The sequence below is a fragment of the Prionailurus bengalensis genome, chromosome C1, assembly GCF_016509475.1.
Source record: "Prionailurus bengalensis isolate Pbe53 chromosome C1, Fcat_Pben_1.1_paternal_pri, whole genome shotgun sequence".
Classification (NCBI taxonomy): Eukaryota; Metazoa; Chordata; class Mammalia; order Carnivora; family Felidae; genus Prionailurus; species Prionailurus bengalensis.
In genome coordinates this window covers 95561285-95569741 of record NC_057345.1, presented here as the reverse complement: position 1 = coordinate 95569741, position 8457 = coordinate 95561285, and the positions used below count along the sequence as shown (strand labels likewise).

The 8457-nt window shown below is 44.1% G+C and overlaps 1 non-coding gene across 1 annotated transcript; it reads right to left on the bottom strand.

Annotated features, from left to right (window-relative positions):
- Window positions 1-3292: 3292 nt before the first annotated feature.
- TRNAE-CUC lies at window positions 3293-3365 on the bottom strand. Its single transcript has one exon. It is a non-coding gene; the product is annotated as a tRNA-Glu (tRNA).
- Window positions 3366-8457: the final 5092 nt, after the last annotated feature.

The following is an 8457-nucleotide window of genomic DNA, read 5'->3' as shown; positions in this document are numbered from 1 at the left end:
GAAAAATTGAATAACAACCATCATTTAACTGGGCCTAACTTGGTATTCATAGAACTATCCGTGCAGCAACAGAAAACATATTCAAGTACACAAAGAACATTTACCCATAAAACATGAAATAAGTCCCAATGAACTCAAAAGGATTTAAATCATACAAATGGTTTTCTAGCCACATGGAATTAAATTAGAAATAAATAATATAAAAATACTAAGAAATTTCCCAAATATTTGGAAATTAACACACTTATAAATAATCTGTTATATCACAGAAGATATAAAAGAGCAAATTAGAAAAGTAGTTTGAAATAAATAAAAATAAAAATATAACATCAAAATTTGTGGACCCAGCCAAAGCAGTGCTTAGAGGGACATTTATAGCACTAAACATTACTAGAAAAGTCAAATCAATGACTTCAGCCTCTACCTTAAGAAAGCTAGAAAGAGATAAGTAAACTAAACCCACAGCAAGCAGAAGAAAGAAAATAATAAAGGCTACAGCAGAAATCAATGAAATAGAAAACAGAAAAATGATAGAGAAAAATCAATGAAATCAATGCTGGTTCTTTGAAAATATCAATGAAATTGACAAACTCTGTAAAAAGAGAAGATGAAATTGCTAAAGTGGAGGACATTACTGCAGCTCCTGTACAAACTGAAAGGAAATAATAAGTGGATGTTATTTATAACTTTGCTGATAAATTCAACAATTTGGAAGAAACAAAAAAAATTTTTAAAGACACAAACTGTCAAAGCTAAATAAATTGAATTTCTTGTTAAAAAAAAATCCTCCCATAAAGAAAACTCTGGGGCCAGATGGCTTCGCTAGTAAATTGCATCAAACATTTAAGGATAAAATATCAATTCCACCAGAACTCTTCCAAGAAAATTGAAGAGAATACTTCCCAACTCAGTTTATAAAACCAGTATTGATTTCATATCAGTATCTTTCATGAAATAGATGGCCAAAAAAATCCTTAGAATTTTTAGTAAATGAAATCTAACAACACATAAAAAGGATAACACATATGTCCAAGTGGAATTTATTCTAGAAATAGGATGTTGGTTTACCATTCAAAACCTAACCCATAATTTGTATATTAACAGACTAAGAAAAAATAAAAACCATATAATTACATCAATATGTAAAATCATATGTAAACTCTGAACACTGTAAACTATAAAACATTGCTGGAGGAAATATGAAAAGGCCTACTAAAATGGAGAGATAGATCATGTTTGTGGATTGTAAGGTTCTGTGTTTTTGAGATAGCAATTCTCTCCCAAGCTTATCTATACAATACCAATCAAGCTCCCAGAGGCTTTTTTGAAGAAATTAAAAAGCTGATTTTAAAATGTATATGAAAATCCAACAGACCTAGAATAGCCAAATAAACTTTGAAAAAGAACAAAGTTGGGACTCCAACACTACTTAGATTTCAAGACTGACTATGAAACCACAGCAATCAAGACAGTGTGGCATTGGTATAAAAACAGGCAAATAGGTTGATGGAACAGAATATATAGAGTCCAGAAATAGACTCACATGCATATGGTCAATTGATTTCAAGAAAGATGTCAAGGCAACTGAATGGGGAAAGGACAATCTTGTTAACCAGTGGTGCTGGAACAATTAGATACCCATATGAAAGACAATGAACTTCAACTCTTACTTCATGCCATATGCAAAAATTAACTTGAAATGGTTCATAGACTTGAATATAAGGCTAAAACTATAAAATTTCTAGGAGAAAACACAGGCAAAAGCCTTAGTGGCCTTGAGCTTGGCAAAGATTTCTTAAATATGACACAAAACCCACAAACTATATAAGCAAAAATAAGTAAACTGAATATCCAAGCAAAAAAAAAAAAAAGAAAAAAATATATATATAGTAAATCATTTTCCCTTCAAAAGGCATTATTTAAAAAATGAAATGGTAAGCCACAAACTGGGAGACAATATTTGCAGAACATATATATCTGACAAAAGACTTGTAACAAAATATGTAAAGAATTTTAACAACTCCTTCAGAAGATGAGTAATCCAATTAAAAATGGACAAAAGATTTTTTTTGAAGAGAGAGAATGCGAGTGGGGAAGGGCAGAGGGAAAGGGAAAGAGAGAGAATCTTAAGCAGTCTCCATGCTCAGCAAGGAGCCCAACGCGGGGCGGGGGTTGATCCCATGACCGTGTCATCATGACCTGAATGGAAATCAAGTGTCGGATGCTCAACCAACTGAGCCACCCACGTGCCCCAAAAATGGACAAAAAGTTTAACAGTAATTTCACCAAAGAAGATGTATAAATGTCAAATTAAACATGTGAAAAGATGCTCAATCTCATTGGTCACTGGGAATATGCAAATTAAAACAATGAGATACGACCACGTAACCACTGGAATCACTAAAACTAATGTAATTGACTATTCCAAGCATTGGCAAGGGTCCATTTAGAGAAACTGGAACTTGCCTTCACTACCAGTGGGAATGTAAAAAGGTGCAATCGTTTTCCAATGTGTTTTGGCCGTTCCCGAAAAAGCTAAATATACACCTACCATATGATTCAGTCTTTCCATAACCAGGTGTTTACCCAAGAATACATATTGTCCACATAAAAGCTTGAATGTGAGTGTTTATGGATGGCACTTTTTTTTTAAATATTTTTTCAACGTTTATTTATTTTTGGGACAGAGAGAGACAGAGCATGAACGGGGGAGTGGCAGAGAGAGAGAGAGACACAGAATCGGAAACAGGCTCCAGGCTTTGAGCCATCAGCCCAGAGCCTGACGCGGGGCTCGAACTCACGGACCGCGAGATCGTGACCTGGCTGAAGTCGGACGCTTAACCAACTGCGCCACCCAGGCGCCCCTGGAGGGCACTTTTAAATGTAGTAGCCCCAAACTGGAAACAATCTAGATGCCCATCAATAGGTGAATGCATAAGTAATTTGTGATAGATTCACGCAGTGGAATCCTACCCAGCAATATCAATGAATGCACTATTGGGGCACACAGCTACACGGCCAAATGTTAACATAAGCAGGCTGATTGAAAGAAGCCATGTAAAAAAAAGTGTGCGCATTTTTTTGTAGATACCATTTCTACACTTTTCTAGAAAGTACAGGCTATAATGGCACAGAGCAAAACCAGTAGTTAGTGGGGAGGAGTGGGGAAGAAGGAGAAGAAGGGATCACAAAGAGGCATGAGGAAAGTTTGGGGGGCAGTGGATATGATATCTTTTTTAAAAAATAGAATATATTTGGGGAGATTCATTAATTTTTTTTAAATTAATCTCTATGCCCGATGTGGGGCTTGAACTCATAACCCTGAGATCGAGAGTCACATGCTCTACCAACTGAGCCAGCCAGGCACCCTGGATATGTTATCTTGATTGTGGTGATGGTTTCACCCGTGTATACATATGTCAAAATTTATCAGATGGTGTGCTTTAAATATGTGAAGTTTAAAAGGGTGACTGCGTGGCTCAGTCGGTTAAGTGTCCAACTTCAGCTCAGGTCATGATCTCACGACCTGTGAGTTTGAGCCCCGCGTTAAGCTCTGTGCTGACTCAGAGCCTGGAGGCTGCTTCAGATTCTGTGTCTCCTTCTCTCTCTGCTCCTCCTCCGTTCACGCTCTCTCTCTCTCTCTCTCTCTCTCAAAAATAAGTAAACATTAAAAAAAATTTTTTTAAATATGTGAAGTTTATTGCATGTGAATTATATACTTCAATAAGGGTGTAAAACAAAAGGAATTAATTTTAGAGTGCTACCCACTATACACTCAAACATATACCTGATGAAAAAGAATTAGTCTTGCTTATGTGCTGTCATCTGATACACCCATTCCATTTCATTCCACTCCATTGAAAATACACTCTGAACGTGATCTACTAAGCTGATTTCATAAGTCACTAATAGGTTGATGCCTGTAGTTTGAAAAACATTGCATGGCTTGAGTCCAAAACAGTCCCTCAGTTACATTGACAAGCCCCCTCCCCCTCGTGTTAGTTTCTATGTGTTTATCACCAATGGTCATCTCCCCTTCTGTTAATGTGGTGACAAAATTTAGACCCTTAAAGTAAAAGACCTTATCTTTCAAATTCTTGCACTGGGGCCTGAGATCGACCCTTACCCTTTGCTACCATCTCCCCACTGACTTGTTTGGAGATTGTTAATTTTGTGATCTCATAATGAAGATTCTTCTGTGATGACTCTAGGAACACTATGGGGGCCTTTTGGGGGACAGCGAGATGGCAGCGACTGGCCACAGGGTTACTCTGGTTGCCAAGGCTTCTGGACATCACTAACATAAGTAACAGCTCCTGTTAGCTATCATTTCCCTCATAAAGGAAAGCAAGGTGGCTCTGACACTGAACCTGCTCTTTGTGATGACTTATTTAGCTTCCTTGAAGAATTTGCTTTTAGTTGTTGTTTTGTCTATGCACAGAGGGCCATATGGAAAGTGGTTCCTCTTTCCTAACACACCGTGGGTTAACAGTGGTAAGTACCTGTGTCTGTGCCCAGCAGGGTCCAGCAGAGAAGAGGAAAAGGCTAGAGAATAAAAATGATGGAAGAAACCTAGGCTTGGGGTGGTTTCGGTTCTGCTATGAATTAGTGCTCCTGTATGTGACTTTGTATTGATGTATCTGTCAGTCTGTCTTCAATGACACATCTTTCTGTGTCACACGAAGTGGTGTCATTTGCAAATTCAGTTCCTTTTATGTCCATAAAGATTTTAATAAATGAATTCGGAACCAGGAGGAGATGAAACTCAGGCAGAAGTTGTGAGTTGTGATTCTGTCCCCAGCATTTTTCTAGACAGTAGCCAGAGACAAGTAACAGAGAGCCGCCCTTATTTCCCAAGACCTCAGCCTTCCCGAGGCTCCAGAAGAACCAGCATGGCATACGCCCAAACCAAGCTGCGTGGCATACTCAGGGGACACAGGACTGTAAAGGAGAGCTTCAATTCCTAGGCTCAGCAGAGTGGCCTATGTCTCAGTTGATAATAGCTCCAAAAATCTAAGATCTAGATTCTGTTCAGATAAGTAGCAGCCAGAGGCTGTAAGTTCAGAATTTGAACAGTCTTGGGGGCGGGGAGTCAGAGTATATTGACGCTATTGCTTCTGGGCAAATAGATTTCAGTATCAGGTTCACACCTTCCTTATTTAGAACCCAGAGAGAGCACGATACAGTGACAAATACGTGGTCGTGGTATCAGGCAAACCTTGGTTCAGATCATGTCTCTGCTGCCTGCCAGCCTTGTGACCTTGGGAAAATCATTTAATCTCTCTGAACTTCAGATTTCTCGTTTAGAGCAGTAGTTCTCCACTAGGAGGGATTTTGCCCCCACCCCCACCCCGGGAACATTTGGTGACATTTAGGACAAGGGGTGAGAAGTGCTTAGTGGGAAGGGCGGAGGATACTGTTCAACATCCTACAATGCACAGATAGCACCCCCACAGCAAAGAACTATCTGGCCCCAAATGTCCATAGAGCTGAGGTTGAGAAAATCTTAGTTTAGAGATAACATATGCAAAATGTCTGGCATAAAACAGGTAGGCGCTGCCTCAGGCACTACCAAATCATGCATTCAGTGTGGCTAATTGAAAACCAGATTGTAGGGAAGCAAGGATCATGGAAGTCTATCTGAGGTTCAGGAAAAGTCCCCAGTGGTGGTACCAGAGGCCCACTGAACCAGTTACGGCCGTTGTGGCAAACAGGTTCAAGGTGGTGGCTCTGGAACCAGTCTGCCCACGTCCAAACTCTGCCTCTGCCATGCACTGCACGTATTACCTTGGGAAAGTCACTTAACCACAGTCTTATCCCCACTTAACCAGAGATAATAACGATATACCTGCCTCACAAAGGATGGGTCTGCATAGATAGCAACCTGCTCACCTAATATTTTCTCTTGTTACAAGGGGAATAAATACAGAGCCAGTGCCCAGAGGAGCCCTGGTTTTAATAAGAAACTCTGAATTTTTTGATAGGAAGTATGGAGAGGAACATAAACCAAACATAAAATGGGTAATTGACACAGCAATAGAAAGTTCATCAACCCACTAAGGACCCACTATGAGCGGCTGGGCAAGGTGCCAGATGTTTATAAATATCATCTCACTGAATCCCCTCGACAGCTCTTTGAAACGGCTTCTATTAACCTATTTTGATCTTTTTTTACCGACATGGAAATAGGCTCTAAGCAATTAAAGTACTTTGCCCAAACTCTCCCAGCCATAGGGGTAGAGCTGGGGTTTGGAATCTAGGGATGACTCCAGCCTGTGTTTTGGTGAGCCGAAATTCACAAACGCTTAACTCGGGGCAATTCCAGGATGTACAACATTCAACCAGCTGGGATTCTCTGTATACAGGAAAGGAAGCAAAATGTAAAGCCAGGCATCTATCTCTAGTATTGGCTGGGACTCATGGCCCAGGGCATGTAGGGACGAGGAAAGAGGAGCAGGACACCAGTGACAGGTGCAGTCCTTGCTTTTCTCCAGGGATAACTGCTACATCCAGAGAGCCACCTTGCATCACCACTGCAGCCTGAAGCCACTTCTGGGAACATTTCCTGGTAACGGCTTAGGTCTGGCAGGTTGGGTTACTCAGCGTTGGTGCTTTCTGCCACGAGGAGATATTTTCTAGAGGATTCCTGAGATGCTCCTCCCCTCACTAAATGTTTCATGAGGCTAGTGCTGTGTGTGTGTGTGTGTGTGTGTGTGTGTGCACGAGTGCACGTGTGCGTTTTCTGTGTGTGTAGTGGGATGACAGGATAGCCTGGGACTGAGGAGCCAGCAGAACCAGGAAAAGGTTCCTGGTAGAAGCTGTGGCCCTTCCTCTAAACAAACAGCTGTGTTTGGAGAAAGACGGAAATAGTGCCTAAAAATAGCCAAGAGGCCTGAGTATATCCCAAGACTGGCAGTACTAAGGGGTCTCACACACTGACGCTCAGGACTGAGGCTGTGAAGTAGGTGCTGTTTTGTGGATCTCTGCTTTTCCTGAGGGTCCCCTTCACTCCGTCTGGTGCCGGAAGGCATCGCACCTGCTCGCGCCCAGAGAGCCATCTGGGCAGACCTCCCCAGCCGCTCGCCAAACTCCGGGCCCCGTTCACCCAGCAGAAGCTGAGGAGGAGCAAAGCACAGGCCACAGGGCCTCATATCATCGTGTGCCCTGTGTGTTCTGTGGAGGGCTGTGTTCTTCCCCTGGGCAGAAATGCTCTCCCAAGTTCACTAACCTGGTTGTTTAAATATAGGAGAGGAAACAGATGCTGGCTGGGCGGAAGTCTCTTGAAGACGGGGTTTTGGCGGTGGCTTGCTAGAGCTGATAAGGACACGGGGTGTGCTCCCAGATGGGCCTCTGCCAATTCGCTTTTGGGTCTTTCTGAGGCTGCCCTGAGCCACCACCATCAGAACATGGCTCCTCTCCAAGCTCCTCCTCATGGCCGACATGGAGAGGAGGGTTATTTTTAAACTGATCTTTGTGACTTCCTCTTGGCCTTCCTCCTTGCTCTCCTCTCTCCGAGGCCCTAAGAGCAGCTTCCTGGCCAAGCCAACTAGAACTCCAGTGATGGGGATGTGTGCAGGGTCCTGGGAGGCAAGGGCTGGCTGTGCAGGGCAGGGACCCAGCCCAGGGGGGGTGCCAGGGCAGGCGGGAATACTGGGGGTACAGGATACACCCAGCAGGGGTCATGTGGCTCTCCAGGGCCACATAGATGGGTACCAATGCCCTGAGCCAGGGCATCACCCTGCTGATCCCACCAGGGGACTGACCCTTCCTGGGCTGGGCTGGGCTGACCAGGCCAGCGCACCCCTGCAGTCTGCGGGGAATGCCCCTCCAGCGGCCCTTGGCTCGCAGAGTTCTGGCGGAGCACGTCTGGCCGGCTGTACTACCAGCATCCTCAAATTGTGTCGTGGCTGAGTCATAGTGACAGCCCCACCCCAGCACCCCCCGTGGAAAAGGAGGGGAGCTTTGCTGCTAGCATGGGGACTCTGGGGGCTGCCTGGGAACCACATCCCTGCACAGAGGCCCTGGGGCTCTGTGGCTTCTGCCCCTGGCTCCCTCTAGCTCCCACACCCACAGCCAGGCAGCCCAGATACAGCCACAGAGCCCAGCAGCTGCCCCACAGTGGGCCTGTTGCCTCTGGCCTAAGCCACAGTTCCTCCCAGGGGGCTCCTTCCTCATGTCTGCTGGGAGGAGACTGACAGCACTCCCAGCTGCCACCAGGAAACCCACAGCACCTGCCCTCTCCCCACTTCTTGGCCTGGCCCCACAGCCAGGACCTGAAAACACCTTTCAGCTGGTGACTCCTTCATCCAAGAAGCAGGGCTGAGGACAGGCATGTAACAGTTTGGGAAACTGATGGTTCCTCTCCAAGACACAGGGGAGCCGAGGCTCAGTCCTTCCTCTCGGGGACTCCTGGTTCTGCAGCCCCTTGTGAAACCAGGCGGGAAGAGCCAGGCTGTG